The sequence below is a fragment of the Megalopta genalis genome, chromosome 7, assembly GCF_051020955.1.
Source record: "Megalopta genalis isolate 19385.01 chromosome 7, iyMegGena1_principal, whole genome shotgun sequence".
NCBI classification, from domain to species: domain Eukaryota; kingdom Metazoa; phylum Arthropoda; class Insecta; order Hymenoptera; family Halictidae; genus Megalopta; species Megalopta genalis.
In genome coordinates this window covers 19,835,004-19,852,538 of record NC_135019.1, presented here as the reverse complement: position 1 = coordinate 19,852,538, position 17,535 = coordinate 19,835,004, and the positions used below count along the sequence as shown (strand labels likewise).

Below are 17,535 nucleotides of genomic sequence, written 5' to 3'. Positions count from 1 at the left end.
ATCGTAGTGTTCCATATTTTCTTTCAACTGTTTTATGTTATAAATATCATACCTTCCTAATAAGAAATCATATATATTTTTAATCATTACCAACAATAATATATTTAAAAAGTAACACTGATTGACATATCACAAATTTAAAAAATTCGCTATATTTGAGAGAAGATAAGTTTTGAATTCCGTCAGTCTCTATATTCTAGCAAAAAAGAATATTTTCTACACAGTTTCCTTTAAATAACTGTAAAAAGATTGCGTCCCTGTAGAAACCAATTTGCGTTATAATTGTTTAAAGACGACTGCGTTACGCATCGCTTACGGGCGCGCTCGGCCGCTGGTATTCCATAAATCATTACATATATGAAATATAAATATGAAATACATATTTGGAAAGTAAAAAATAATTTGTATAATTACATTTAAACAATTTTTTTAAATCGAAAATGGCAATGAAAATTTATTGAAATTTATTGTTTAACAAATGCAAAAAGTATTTTATCATCTGTAGCTAAATATTACTATTTCTTAATTATTTTTAGTGAAAATTTCATTGCAATATCTCCAATGGTTCAAAAGTTATAACAACTTGTCACTGAATTCTCTAAACCGGACAATTGTACGCCGTTACTCGAGGTGTTAAGAAATTCGGCAGTCGCGATCGATGAGGATAGTCGGATAAGAAGGACGCTAAGCCTAATCTAATTTTTCTTAGCAGGTGGAACGAGAACACAGCGTCGCAGCAACACGGAAGCCATCCACCGTAAGGGAAAGGTAATAAATTGACGACGTTTTAGCGCTGACACGTTCTACTTACACTTCGAAATCCTCTTTACCTAATTCCGAGGAACACGGGCCGTGAACCCAATCCACGAGGATGATTTAATTAGGACGTTCAATTAGAACACATCAGCGGCTGCCTCGCCGCCTCATCCTATCCAGCTGCTCGCTACCAACGAAATTGCTGAGCCACTCGAACAGACCTCCTTATTTCCGTCTCTTTTCCGTCTCGCGGAACACGAATAATCGTTTCGGTAACGGCGAAAGATCTCGGTAAGCCGCAAACAGCCTCGCCGAATATCGCGAGCATGATCGCGCCGGAAACCGAAACGCGGTGCATTACGCGTCACAGTGATTTTCATGAAATATTGAATATCTCGTCCGCCAAAGCGATTAACACATTGCCGCAGGGACGTGGGAAATTACGTAATCCGCGACATTAGCGGTAATGCGTTCGACCGTGTCGATTAATGCCCTTGCACCGAGCCTGCTTCTCTGCTCGTTACCGCGGTTTCTATGAATCGTTCCATAACAAATGGAAAAGTGAACGTTTCGAATGCCGCCGCGGTCCCGAACGCTATCGGTTCCCTATGATTGCCCTGTCGATCGCGGAACAACCAACTTTAGGGATGAGACGTGTTTGACAATGGATCACGGCTGATACCTTTGTGAATCGCGTATGTTACGTTCCGATACAGTTTCGGTATCGATCCTATGTTTCGTGCGTGTTAGATTGCTTCTGCCAGCGGCCATCGTCGTGTTCACTTGATTTATCTTTCGGCGAGACAACTATGTTAATTTGTATTAGATTGTTGAGTACGAAATGCATCGATTTCGTAGTAAAATTATAGAGGAAAGTATGCATTTCCTACTTAAATAGGCATTACTAGGAACGTGTTCTATTATGTTCGAGATGGATCTAATTGCTTATAGTTATCGCTAGACCGCGGATTTGATGCATTTATGAGAAAAATCTGTAGATCAAATGCGAAACAGTAGGATCATTAAAGGAATGTTAAGATAGTGTTACATTACTTTTTAGTCGTTAATATGATTTTTATTTTGCATAAAACTCCACTGTCTAGTTGTTGCGCGACACTGGATATTCGTGCAAATATTGTTTGCATCAATTATGAATAAACTGTAGATCGACACATTTTTATGGTATTCGCGAGTTTGAAAAAGAAAAAACATGAAAACGTGCACGCTGATGAATATTATTCGTATTATTGTTTCATGTACACCATAAGGAAATTTCTAGTCGATATAAGAAATGTTTCCCTTCTTTACATATTTAGACAGTGATTAATGAAAATGAGAAGTCGCGTAAAAAATCGCAGTCCCATTAGGAAACGCAGAAGTCGAATAGAAACTCCTTTCTTCCTTTAATAATAGTGATAAGCATACATTCAGTTTCTTAAATTCTTGTAATATACATATATAAAAGCAACTTTAAATTCAACTCAAATTTTACTTAAACTTAAATTTGAACTCATCTTTATCGTAAGCATAGAAAATCCAGTCTATTCATGACCCAATTTGGAGCATAATTGAATACGCCTTGGAAGCAGAGAATTAGGATATTAATTTATGATAATTTGGCTCGTATTCTACTATGTTAGACATGCATCCAATTACATCTGGCAGAATTTAATGTGATTTATTTAACACCAAAGATATGAATATACAGGGTAATTTATCTGGAATCTACCTTTTTGTCATTGTTGTTAGTTGCAATGAAAAATATTTTACTGGAACTTTAGCAGTTTGTAAGGCTGTATATTTCTGATGTTTATAGTTTCTTGCGAAAATGTTTAAAATCTACTACATTAAGAATGTGCAGATACATATTTTTATTTGATTATTGTTTAAAATCCATCAATTTGTTAAACTTTTTTGTAAATAAAGCTGTCATTAATAAGAGGTGATAATTGCAGTATCAATTTAATTTTACCAGTTTAGAAAATATTCTACTGTACTGAATGCACACCTAATTGCACCTGCGATTTCATAGCAAAATGTGGTTTATTTTAGGAGAAGATACTTAAGACACGAATATGCGATCATTTTCGTATCCATTCTACTACGTCCAATGCATTTAATTTGCATCTGGAATTCGTCATTGTCAAAAAGACCATCTATTTTCGAACGAAACAGTTGCAATATTAAATGGAATACTCTCTTTGATGCATTCGATGTTTATCCCGTAAAGAAACACTTGAGAGTTCAATCTATAAGACATTCTATTGTATTTGGTTGGCAACTAAGTAATTGCCGATTTGTTCAATGAAATAAAAAATTTTTTTTACTTGGAATGAAGTTTAATCTGTAATGTATTTTCCATTTTGTTCGATAACCTTTTGCCATCTCTCTGACAAAATTTAAAATTCCACGCTCGTAGAAAGTCTGATCTTTTTCGGCCAAAAACTGAGTTAAGTGAGATTTTACAGCGTCATCATCATTAAAAGTTTTACCACGAAGGAAGTTGTCCAGGGATCGAAATAAGTGGTATTCGATGGCGCGAGATCAGGTCTATATGATGGGTGTAACATCAATTCCCAACCAATATCCATCAATTTTTGCCGAGTGGACAAAGACGTGTGCGGCCTAGCATTGTCCAGTGGAAAATGACACCTTTACGATTGACCAATTCTGGTCGCTTTCCCTTGACCGCTGCATTCAATTTGTCCAGTTTCTAACATTCACGGATAATAAAAAATAACATAATAATAATAATAATAATAATTTTATAACATAACATTTACGGATATCATAAAAATGGGAGTGAGAGACATCTATAACTGAAATCGACAATTACTTAGTTGCCAACCCAATACTTGACGCATTTAATTACCCGCGAAATTCATCATCATTGAATTCAGATATTTTAATAAAGAAGAAACACTCGGGACACTCATTTATACTAACTTGAGATACATTCTACTACGTTCAGCATGCATCCGTTGGCATCTACAACTAGTCTCTACCAAACACATGGCTAAAATTTAATCTACTTTGTGCCGAAACATTAATATAACCATTTGCAACGCGTTCTGGCATGTCCTGCACGCTTAATTGCGCCGGCAAACGATCAACATCCAGGAAAAACTCGCAACTGTCCACTTCGAGATGACAAATTATTACAACGTGCAGGAGCGTCTCAGGGCCCGGCAACCGTGTCTCCTAAAGTAATTAGAATCGGGCAACAGGCATGGTCAACAATGGGCGAGAAACGCCGGCGTTAATTATCGTCATTAAATCGCGTTCCGAAAACCATTTACTAGGGTGTCACGGCTGGTCCAGGCGGGAAAAAGGGAAGATCTCCGCGAGCATTAAGTCAAATACGTTTCGCCAACGGGGAATCTCATTTAAATATCCCCCCTCCTCCGGCCGTCTCGGCCGCGAATGCCAAACGAAAGGAGGAAGGAAACTATCTCGGGCGGAAGCGCGGACCGGAATCTCTCCAGCTGACTGGTTTTTCCATGGCTATATCGGAGAAAACGGGACACCAGGAATGGGAGTGGGTAAGCCTCTTACGCGCAGACGACCTGCAAGAGGGACGAAGCTTGCGCGCCAAGCCGCGCCGGCACTTGTTCCGCTGCGACACGCATCCGCTCGAGATGGGACTAAAATATCAAGCGGAAAAAGTGGGCCCCGCCAGGAGACCGGGATCCTTACCTTAGGATAAAGTGTACCGGCGCTTATCCACTTTGCGGCAGCGAAGCCCGAACAGCGGAAAATCTTCCTCCCATTCCCAGCAATAGCGTTATCTAACAACTTTCGAAGAAACAACGATCTATTCGATAAGTTATCGGAGATATTGATGTTGAAACTATTGGGCACTGGAATAAGTTTCTGCTGTTTAATAACGAATGTCGGAAATGATACATCCGATTCTGTTTTCGCACGGTATTGATTTAACGCGGTCTAGAAAAATAAATCCCATTTCCTTTTCACCCGATCTCTAGCATAGTTAAAAGAGTGATTTAATTTCAATTTTAAGGAAAATTATTTCCATTAACCGATCATGACTATCGACTGCACCTTTCTTTCGACATTTTGTCGATTTTAAAATCGCTAATTTCATAGGTTGCTGATCAAGTGAGATAACAGTGAAGTAAGTTAGCACTTGTACTTACAAACTTATCATTTAATTAGATTTTTTTAACAGCAGTTTCAATGTATTTAATTTACGAATCATCCACGTTTATAACAAAGTCTGAATAAATTATTGGATATGGTGCAGTACAGTTATATAAAGTCAAAATAAATTATATAGTACATTGTTATTAAATTTCATACGGAGAATCTACCCAAAAATGATGGAACAGAAAATAGAGACACTATTAGAAGAATCAACAAATTTGTTTACATTATTTATAATTCATTAAAATGATTTAAGCAGAAAGAAATGTCAATGCAGTTCTAGTTTCTTACAATTGATGCACGAAATTCTTATTTTTCGTAAAGATCCGCTGTCTAATTATTATGCTAAATCAGGTTTAAATTAAATTATTAATCTCACTATTTTATATACAGTAGTATAAAGAATTATCGCTCTTTTAACAATTATTGTTCTGTCAATTAATAGAATATAGGAATCAGTCTAGTAAATTATACATTCATCGTCTTCTAGGAATGATTTGAATTGATCATTATAAGTATCATATGAAAGAAAGAAAGTAATCAGAGAAAATATTGTTTTAGTAGTACGCGTTTCAAAGTATTAAACAATTCCTCATTACGAAAACGTATAAACGCCATCTTTTTACCCAAAGAGATTCTCAACCCCCCTGATGTATGGCATAATAAGTAACCAAAGTAAATGAAAAATAATTCCAAATCGTCAGCTGCAGGATTTTTCTTCAAATATACATTGCAAGAGGCAACCAAATTCATTTCTGCATCCAGCAGTAGTGTTTCCGTCCGAACAAGCGCGAGTTTCCCCCATCTACCATTGAATCGTACGTGTGCGTTGTGCATAGTCTGCAGTGCGGCAGTTGCATCGCTGCAAGACGCTCCGATGCATCGGTAATGCGAGAAGGTAAGATCGTATGCAATGAAAAGAGCATGGGATTGCGACGAACGTGCTGATCTCGGGCCGTTGCCTCCGCCATTGTAGAATGCACTTCGTTCCGCGAGAACGTTCAGAACTAACGAACTCGGATCAATGGAACCCGCGAGTATTTATGAATATTCCTGGCATCGGAGCGTTTAATGTGTTTGCCGAAAATTTCACGGCGGATTCGATTCGAAAGTATGTTCCGACTGCATATGAGCATTTCATCTCGGCCGCGCCGCCATTACTTCCAACGTTCCGTACGCCGACGCTGAAAGCGTTTACGATAATATGAAAAGTTTCAATCTGGCCGTCATTGAAACTTTTTAAATCAGCATGGTCCGCCCAAGCGACACGTCGAATTCGCTCCCGCGTGCTCGCCGTATAAATTTCCACGATCGAACCCTTCGATGTCTCGATCCTTTCTTCGCCGGGTCCCGGTAATGCGTTATTTGGTTTCCCCGCGGCCACAAAATATGCATTATTTTCGCTACACCGCGTTCGTTTTCTTTTTCACCTTTCCCGACGTTGTACGCCGACTGGTGCAGCCAAATATTGGACCCCGGCCAATTTCATTTCGCACGAATAATGCGCTATTCCGATTTTCAAACAGTAATAAAATAGAGATTTATGAACCCCTGGCCTCGTTTCGGATCGGCCGAATTGTAAATCACCGGAAGACTTTTTTAAAAATCCTGTCGCATCGAGGAAATGCACGTGGCGTTCTGCTAGAGCACTGAAAGCATTAAGGGCGTATTCTATCGTAAATCGCGTTTTTGCTCACTTTCTTGGGGATATTTTTGCGAAGAAACTCTCACACCTCTCGCAGTCGCGTTGTTTGGGTTAAAAAAGTTGAAATTGGGGACATTGGCTGCTTTGAAACACGTGTGAGTTTGGTTATAGTTATAACAAAAGGAAAAAGACGATAATTAAAAAACTGGCGACATTTTTGATTACCGAATTTTCCCACTGACTTTTCGATATTAGGAGCCTGAAAAGTATGTTTTGTTCTAGAACGAGCTGTAGATATGAGCATATGAGCATATGAGCATCTTTAAAAAATCGATTTTTTTCAGAAATTCACACTAGAATATCACCTTAAGCGCATTATACTTCCTTGCTTCTTCCACATCTATATTTCCAAACTTAAATTCATCTATAATAAACGCTATTATTTGTTTCCATGCTCAGGCACCGATAATTTATACTAACACATACAATCCGAATTATTTAATGCGATTATCGTCCTGAAACTTCGAACTTCCCCTTTCATTTGCGAAAATAGTCATTTCTGAATTGAGAAAACCATCTCTAAATGCGTAGAAACAAAAACATATGTCGAGAAAGCTTGGTTTTTCAAAACGTTTAATTTAAAATAAGAGAAACATTCCATGAAATTGAAAAAATTAGATTACATCTAGAAAATGAGAAGATGACTTTGAAAATAATGTACAATAAATGCATAAAAAATATGTATATTTTCAAAATAAAATTGCAATTAGAACTATAAGCAATAGAACTTTTACAATCGAATAATAAATGACGAATTGATAGTTATTAATAATATTTAATTAATAACAAGCAATATGAATTTACCTAAATTTCTACGATCCAGTGATAATAATTGTCACTTTCTACATCTCATATTGAAGATCCTATTTCATCGTTTCGAAGCATTATCCCTCACCGCTCTCACATTACCAACACGCTTAATTATAGAAATGACGCCAACATTGATTAATTAATCTACGGTTTGCACGCGATAATTTTCGCCTCCGCGGTTTCGTTAAAAATATCCAGGAAGATCGATTGTAATCAGGATTACGTAACAACTTATAATCGCAATTTATAGCGTAATATTTCACCAGCACATTCTCGCCATCAATGCAGAAAATGCGCAGTCTAATTATTACCAATAATCTATAGGCAAAGAAAATGTCAGATTCGCAATTTTCTCTACGCTTGAAAGGTTGCGTGCTAGCCTAATAGAATTCATAATTATTACATTGTATATTAATTATGTCGTTGTTAATTACGTTGTATATTAACAATAATCACAAAATAAATTGTTACGTTACCGAACGTAACCTGTTGACTCGTGGGTAAAATAGCCATTCTTATTAGAAATCGTACTTTATTTCAGACAGACCTAATTGAGAAGAAGTTCTATCGAAAATTAAATTCTAGTACACAAGAAATATTTTTGTGATGGACATTAATCATCATTGTATTGCAATTGTTACTCCCATAGGTTGTGCTGACTATTAAATGAGTATGCATACGAAATCACCAAGGCGGGAAAACCATTATGTAAATGAAATTGCGCTTACTATTAAACACACACGTTACATACACGTTTACTATTAAGTAAATATTTTATGTTCATCGTTGCATACGCGGTTCCTATTAAACAAGTACTTTATGTTCATTGTTGAATACATACATGTTTACTATTAAACAAGTATTTTATGTTCATTGTTGAATACATACATGTTTAATATTAAACAAGTATTTTATGTTCATTGCTACAAATTTTAACTTTTCAAACAATAAATGAACATTGGATTTTCTTTCTATTGGAACAGTTTCACACCAGAATAATGTCAAGAATAATATATGCTCGAACAAAGGAATTGCTAAAAAATTTCTTACAGAAACACTTCCATAGTTTTAGCAACTCTGAATGAAAAAATAAGGAACAAGTAATATTATCTATCCGGTGACCCTAGCGCTCTGAAAACAAAATTGAAAAGCTTTAATTGCGCAAAACGGAATCTGATTTAAGAAAAAACGAATTTGATTTGAGAAAAGGCGAATTTAATTTAAGGAAAGATGACTTTGATTTGAGAAAAGATGAATTTGATCTGAGAAAAAGTGAATCTGATTTGAAGAAAAGTGAATCCGATTTGAGAGAAAGCGAATTTGATTTGAGGAAAGGCGAATTTGATTTGAGAAAAGGTGAGTTTGAACTGAGATAAGGTGAATTTTATTTGATAAAACGTGAACATGATCTGTGAATAGATGAATTCAGAGTGAAAAATCGGTGAACTTAACGGTCGTTTACGAGCAGTTTCATGAACCACTGCTTAGACCCGAAATGCATCGTGGCCGCTGTGAGGCGTACATTTTCATCATTCGAACTATAGAAATATGCAAAGTGTCCCATCATGCGCGCATAGTCTGGATGTCTAGATTTTCGTGCGGTCTCCTCGTTTCACTTGGCTCGCAATCAGAAAAACGTCGCGACGCGACGCGACGGGCCGATCGATGGCATTCTTTTGTCGGAGGCGTGCCTCTCCTTTCTTCCGTTTTCTTTCATTCACTCGATCCTCTTTTCACTCGAGCGTACCACCACCGCCCCCGCGCCCACCGTGGTCGCCGAATACGAGGGAATCAGAACGCAGAAACGGGAGAGGGGAGCAGAAAGAAAAGAAACCGACGAGACGGCGAGACAGCGGTGGAAATCAAGAGCTCGACAATCGGTGCTTCGAGATCTTGCCACCAAATATATTTCTGATAGTCCGCACAACCTCTTTCCCGATCGCCGTGAACGTTTTGTCTGGAACTGGCTGATCGAAGCTCGCTCGTACCGTTTTACCCGACAAAACCGCGCTTCCCGACATCTTGCTGGATAAACGGATGCTAATGCGAAAATCCCGATTGATTTATGGTACACGTTGACGGTGCTTTTCTATAAATCACAAATATTAGATTCGAACAATTCTCGAGACGCTGACGATTCGAAATAGAGTATAGTGAGAACGTTCCTTAACATGTTCGCGGACGCGAATACTGCAGCATTCATTTCCATTGTGACGCAAGATGACGTGAATGTTATAACGTTCAAATTTATAAGCCACATTATCATGCATTCAATTCTATATAGCGTTTATATTTTGAAATTATTATGCACTTTAATTTGATCTGTATCGACGTGAATGCTATAGTATTCATTGTATATATACATAACTATTACAAATCTGATTAAAAATCTGAATCAAAATTTGGATATCATAATTAATTTCAGAATAAATCACCTGCCTGCTTTTGCAGCTCAATAAAATTTTTACTGTCCGTGAACGTGTTAAACGAAAATCGATGCTAGCGATATCGACAGCAATATTAAACAGCACGATAAATTAATAGAAAATTTGATAGAAGCTTATCATTGTACATGCCACAAGGTATACAAACATATTTCTGTTTCCTGCCTTTCTGATAAAATAGCAACGTTCCAGCTGTTTTAACCCTTAACACTCGGAACAGTGATTTTGCTATACAAAGTTGATTTTCAAATAAAAATCATTGTACCGCTATGAAATTGTATAGGAATTAATAAATAAAAGATTTTGTGCTTCTATTTATTTTCATTTATTTATTTTATAATACTTAGAAAAATATGCAACTTTGATAGAAAATCATCTTCATAACTTCAATATCTATTAATACCTTGATTGTCAAATTTAAAAACTATGTTTTACGCCAATTCATTGTAATTTCCTCATTTTATTAAGATTCATGAAAATGTTAAGAAAGTAATCGATGTCAAACAATAATTTGAATTTAGTTAAATAAAATACTTTAATTTTAAATATAAAGTATAAATAGATGAATTTTTAACTAGTTTTTCTTTTCAATCAATGATGTAATCACCCTCATTATTAACAACCCTTCGTCATCTGGTATGCAAATTTTCAATGCCCGATCGATAAAAATCAATTGGTTTTTAAGAAAAATATCTGTAGATGGCATTTTGAACATCATGCAAATTTTCCAATTTTTTGTCGCTTAGAAAATGTTATAGCGTTCGGAATAAATGAAAATCTGATGGCGCAATATCCGGCGAGTATGGTAGATGAGACACAATACCTCCCACCTCAATTCATTAATTTTATCCATGATTCGTCTTGCGCATTGCGGTCTCGCATTATCGTGTTGCAGAATAACGTCCTTCCTGTTGACAATTGCTGGGCACTTTTCAATAAAAAATTGATTCACGCAAACCAATTGCCAAGTAAAAGTCTGCATTCACAGTTTGTCCAGGTTTCGACATTTAAAAATGGACGAACCCACGAATACTCCACCAAACACACATAAGCGCATTTTTGGGGTGTAAACCTGGCTTAGCTGTTCTTCGTAGCGATTCATTCGGAGAGACCCACTGCCTTTTACGTTTTGGATTATCATAGAAGACCCATTTTTCATCTCCAGTGATCAAGCGATTAAAAAACGCTTCCGTTTTGTGTCGCTGAAGCAATAAGTTGCATATGGTGGATCGGTTATCTTTGTTTTCTTCGAACAGATTATGCGGAACCCAAACACCTGTTCTGTTTGCTTTACCAAGCTGCTGCAAATATTCTTGGATGGTCAAATATTCAAGGTTCGTTAAGAGCGTTTGACAGTTCCTCAGTTGTCTGACACGAATTTGCACTTCCCCTCTTAACATGTCATTGTCTAAAGTTGTTGGTCTTCCTAACCGATACGAGTCGGGAAGTTCAAAATTACCGGATTTGAATTAGGAAACCACCTTTAGCATTTTCTAATGCACTTGGATAAACATCGCAAATGTTTTTGGTAGCAACTATTGCGTTAACTCAAAAAGCATACAATGCCGGATATGTACCTCTTCTGGTATTTGGCTGACCATTTCACCATAAAATTAAAAAAAATATATAAGATTTAATTATTTACGAGAAAACAAGTCACTCTAACCTTAAAATGTTTTTAGCACGACTTTGAAGTACACAGCGAGTTGATAAATGACAAACTTTAATTTTATATGTAAAATACTTAAATTTGTAATTTGAATATAGTTAAATAAAATACTTTAGTTTTAAATATAAAATACTTCAATTTGAAATTTGAATTGATTCGAAGTGTTAAAGAACAAATCAAGTAACACTAGTGTTAATGTCGAAGAAAAATATACGTTCAAAATCCTTTAGTCACGCTAGAGTTTGAACCTTCGTAGCTTCGATATTTTTCCGGATTCGATGACGAGACTTGGGGAACGGAATTTTGGGACAAGGAGCTGCAAGATCGTGCAAAAAAATCACAATTTCTCTATCGGTACTGACGTAAGAATGAAAAACTGGGAAGAATGGAACCGCCAGCAGTGCAATTTCCATCGCGAGGCACCTTGCCGAAAGCACTTGATTGGCAGCGGAAGCGTTTTTGGCCGACTATGCAGAAAATTCGGTGTCTCGTACACGGCCGCTGATTGAAAAATTTGCTTACCACCGTGGTATCATTGATGCACCCGCACCGGCGGACCGGGAACCGATTAAACATATTCCCACCGTATCGATTTCAATCGGCCGTGCAAAATAACCCCGTGAGGCTTTCCTCGGCCGGTGAACTCGGCCGTGTTATTCGGATCGCGTGCATAATATTATAAAACTCGGTGGCGGACGTGTGTAGCTGAGCGTGTGAGACTGTCCAACGCAAACATCGGATGTTTCCGGTGGAAATGCGGCGTTTAAAGCGGAACACGGATTACCGAATTGAAAAAAAAAGAATCGATATTGTTGCTTCCAACAATTGAGAGGATTAAAATAACAGTGACTCAAATCACTTTTTCCTCATTGTGTGAGATACAACGAGTACTATTATTTACTAACAGGTGCACATCGTCTATTGACCATACTTGTTCAGATATTAGGTCTACCGGAAAGTTCTGTCCGTTTTTTAATTGAAATATAACACAATTTTCATACATTTAATAATATTTTTATTGTAGAATATACTTTCCATCGTTACTTATGACTTCTTGCCAGCGCGATGGCAACTTGTAAATGCCATTTTTAAAAAGTGATTTATTTTTAGAGGCAAAGAACTCAACTAGTACTTGGTTGACAACAGCTTCAGTTTTGAATTTTTTTCCTGTTAAAAGTTTTGCAAAGAGAGAAACAAGTGATTATCGAAGGGTGCTAGGTCTGGGGAGTATGGTGGATGTGACAGAATTTCCCAGCCTAGCTCTGCGATTTTCTGACGAGTCGCCAAAGCAGCATGTGGTCTGGCATTATCATCGGTAGCCATGTTTTCACGATCGCGTCTCACTTAATAATGACATGAGACATCTTTGTTTCAGTTTATTTAGGAGAGTACATGTGTGTAAATGCATTGATAAAGAGAGATAGTCATATATGTCTCAAATCAACATGTGCGTATGGATTGAAACTTGAAGTGACACTTTCGGACAGACCTAATAATTTAGCGTTACAGTCGCGTCGTAAACACCTTTTTAAACCAGAATTGGGCAATGATTCGAATAAAAATATTTATGGAAGATGATTATCCGAATGAATTCCACTTAATCGATTATTATATTCTTGAATATTTACTATACTTATAAAGTGTAGCGAACTTGAAATATCTCGTGTTCGCTGTTTTATATTCCCAGCAAAAAATTATAACAGGTTGTTACAATGAAACAATAGCCTTACCATTGTCAGGAAGCAACATGCGTTTGTCAATTTTACTACCTGAGAGATTGAACGTAAACAAATTTTGCTTCATATCACACGTGAAGCCTCGTGTTTTCAGAAATCTCCGCAAATGTTTTCTTTGTCAAAGAGATTGGAAACTTCGAAACTGTTTGGACTCGCGGACCGAGAATAGACTATAAAGTTAGAATTACTTCACTGATGGAATAGAATTCTTCCGCAAAGTTTATTATGTTTAAAAGCAGAAAAGTGATCCCGCGAGCGGGCCGCGCAAACTGAGACTAGAATTGCCCCGCATTTTGCGAAAGCAATTCCCGTCACCTTGTTTCGCCCGGCTTTTCCATTTTCCTCTAATCTCCGTGTCAAATTGAACGGCGAGTCGGTCCGTCCAATTTCGCAAATCCAGTGCGCTACGGAACGAACTTTTTTTCGATCGGTATCGTTCGAAATGTTGACATCCGTGGAGCTGCTAATGCGTGGACGATACGAATCGGTATCGCCGAGTCGTTCGCTCGTCAGGCCGAAGGACACGCGATCGCGCGAAAGGAGTCCTAATCCCACAGCTGGCTGGAGAGCGATCTCTTATTCATAAAATTCCGCCTCACGACTCGCGTGCGAAGAGGCACTTCGGCCACCGTGCTACATTGTGCAAACCGGTAACGTGCATCCGCTATTTACCGTTCAAGTTTATCGCTGATAAATGTTCCTGCGTTAACCGCTTGTTCGCACGGCATTTAACACTCCCCTCGAAGTGCAGGGAAAATGGTAAATCGCTCGACGTTACCGAACCTGTTGTTCTGAAATTACTTTGTTATCGAAGCTGTTATTTAATCGACAGTTTCTGATACGCCGAGACGCCAATAAGTTCAAGGCTCCGGTTTCCAGGTGCTCTTTTAATTCTAGTTGTTTAGCTTTAGTTCAGAAGGAAAGTTTCGCATTGAAATATTTTTATAACCGGGATTCAGTGAACAATGCAACTGCATGTATATACAGGGTGTCCTAAAAATGTCTCGTAATACAGAAATGGGGGGTAGCTGAGGTTATTTAAAGTAACTTTTTCCTTAAATAATATTTCATATACACTTACCGACAACAGTTAAAAAAAGCTTTACATATCGTTAACATTTGAGTAAAATTTGATACTCTAATAAATATGTATCTTATTAAATTCGAAGTACATATTATAGTGAAGCATTGTTTACATTGCAATATTGTTTTATTCAGTGCGTACGACAAATGAAAAAGATAATAAAACTGAAAAAAGTAAAAGATACGAAAATAAAATGAAAATTAAAAATTAAAATATTATAAAATAACAAAATTAATATTTTCGTTGACAAAATACAGATTTTTATGTAACACGTTTCTTAACTCTTGTCGGTAAGTGTAGAACACAAAATATACGTCGTTCCGTAACAAATGTAGAAAGTTAAAAATCATCGGAATTTAACAGCCATAAGAAATGTATAGTACTGGAATTAACACTTCCGTGACCGCGCTAGAAATCTCGAAAATTTTCATACAATTAAAATATTTCATTCAATTAAACAAAAATGACGAAGCAAACTTATATGGCATCAATTACTTTTTCAGCGTTCGTACCTCTTGTAAATCTTAATGAAATTAAGCAATCATTTTGAATGTTTCATTAATCACCCATTCGATCGTCAATCTACTGAATCTCAAATAGGGAGAGCTCGCCATTCGGTTGGCTAAGTGTTAAGTTCGTTGGAGTTTGTTTAGATGAGACGTTAAAAAGTCTTTAAAGCAATACAGTAAATTCTCTCCCAGAGAGAGAGAGCTTGTAAACAAAAATAGACAATTTGGGAAGAGCAGATAGGATTATTCGAGCCCCTCGTTTTTGTAGTCGCCGATTGTCAACAACTATAAAAACGAACTGCCCTTTCCAAATTATCCATTTTTGTTTAGAAGCTGAAGGACAATTGGGGAGAATTTACTGTAATACGTTAAATCTTGTGTGTGCAGGAAGTATCCGAATTCGACAGTTCTAAAGAAAAATTTAATACCAAAACTTAGTCTATCTCATTTTGTTTAGTAGAAAATGTTAAAAAGTACTTCAAAACACTAATACGCCGAATGTTAAGTCTGAAGAAAGTAGAAATATTGAACGAAAATCAGATGGCAAAAAACTAACCGTATGAGCAAAGTTCGTATGTATTTAACCAATAATTGCAGCACGATTAATCTATTTTCCTCATTTTTCTCTATTTTCCTTCATTTTCCGTTATTTTCCCTCTTACTCCTGCAAGCACGCTTTGAATAAACCAATAACTAAATTAAACATTTACATGTACGTTCTGTTTTATTTCTTATAATTTGAAAAAAGAAAAACCTTGAAAAGCGGCTCATGCGCAAGAAGAGGTCGGGAAACCGTGATTTAATCAATCCCTGAGTGAATGTCGCCAAAAATAATATTGCTGTTTTACTTGTGTACACCTCGTTTGCATATTGATTAATTATTCAATAGTGAAAAGATGCGTATAACCGTCTTGAAATTTGCAATTCAAGAATACCTTGTTTGCCTTCGCGTTTTCGCAGGTTCGCACCTCCGCGCTGTCTTATTCGAAACGGTTGATTAGAGCAACATTTTTAACGAACCGCCTCGACAGATCGAAACACAGAGCCACGGGAGTGGTGAATAGATAAAGGCGGCAAACCTCGTTCGGTACCGTGCATTCAAACCTAATTACCTATCGACTAGACCCGCCATAAACTCGCGTATGCAAGCAGGCTTTACCGCAACAGCTTATTAAAGATACATATGAAACTACCAAAGACCGATTTGCGTCAAACTTTCCGCATTAGCAGTCCATTTGCAAAGTTTCCACTAAATTGATCTACGATGTTGCATTTTTTATTCGTTCTCAGTATCCGCTAATTTGGATTTAGAAATTACAGTTTCAACGAAACAGTGTATAAGCAATGATAATTAAATTCGTGTAGAGTAAGGAGCTGATATCATTGTTTCTGTTCTGTCTAGACTGCGGGTTTTTATGTAAAATAAAAATTATCTCCGTCAATTCAACAAAAACGAGTAATAATTTAATTAATAATATAAGCGAGTTTAAAATAATAAGTTGTTATATAAAATCCTATAAAATCCGCAGTCTAGTTCTGTCTAACTTGTTTGTAACACTTCAGAGACAATTTTCTGTAATTGGAGCAATTAATAAAACGTGTTCCGTTGTTGTAAACAGAGAAACATGTGCATTACGCAGACGTTGCATCTATAATCTTGAATGTGTTAAATGTAAGCAGTGGAACGTGTTGATATTGGCCGATTTCCATCGTTCATAACTTGAGAACAACGAGATAAACACACTAAAATAATATTTATTCGAAAGTAAACGAAATAAAAGTATACAAAATTGAATATTTCTTATTCGATAAATACGAAATTAATTGTGCCTGAAAACAAATCAAAGGCGCAGCAATTGGTCAGCCCACAATAACCGGTTCCACTACCTCAGTGCAATAACATCAAGATCGAGTCTACCAACCGGATTGTGATCGAGGTATGCTCTTAAGACTATCTCCCTTAGACTTCCCTTAATCCTTAAGTACCTTCGATGTTTAGACTGCTTAGGCCTTACATTTAGAAATACTTGTTTTAGGGAAAATAAAAGACCGATTTATCTTCGCAAACACTACTGAGATTACATGGTATCCGAATGATAAAGTAGCAATAGTGTCGAAACTTATGAATACAAATAATACGCATGGGCTGGAAATCTAGCCCGCGGAAGTACTTGTGGGTTAACCCTCCCACGACGATGACTGGGTCTGCAGTGACCTGCGATATTACATGTACGGTAACACAATAAATTACTTATTATAAATAGAAGAAATAAATAGTTCTTTGTTTCCTATATTTGTTTCCAATATTAGCGATAATCAAAAAATAAATAAATCGACGTAAGTGAGGTAGTCACGGTATTGGAGAACATGTTACTGAAATACTTATCGCTGGAATTGTGTGACTGTCATTGCATTGTGTACTGGTTATTGTACCTGTAGAAAATATTCTAAATTTGATCGAGTTATTCTTTTCTTCTACTACAAAAACAAACAATGATGCAATGAAACGAATGATCACGAAGCGTCAGAACGAAGCGTTTTAGTATCGGCTTCGATAAAGACATTTTTTCAAAAAGTCATTTAAACGACAATATTATCCTAACACTTCTTTACGCAGAATAAAGGAAGAACTCGATACATGGGAAAAATATGTATATA

General features: G+C 36.7%; 1 protein-coding gene and 1 pseudogene across 6 annotated transcripts in view; both read right to left on the bottom strand.

Moving 5' to 3' along the window:
* Positions 1-17,535, bottom strand: part of LOC117219848 (neuroligin-1) — a 116,949-nt gene that overhangs the window by 72,793 nt on the left and 26,621 nt on the right. The gene's annotated exons all lie outside the window — the stretch shown is intronic.
* LOC143259824 (uncharacterized) lies at positions 11,048-12,463 on the bottom strand (annotated as a pseudogene).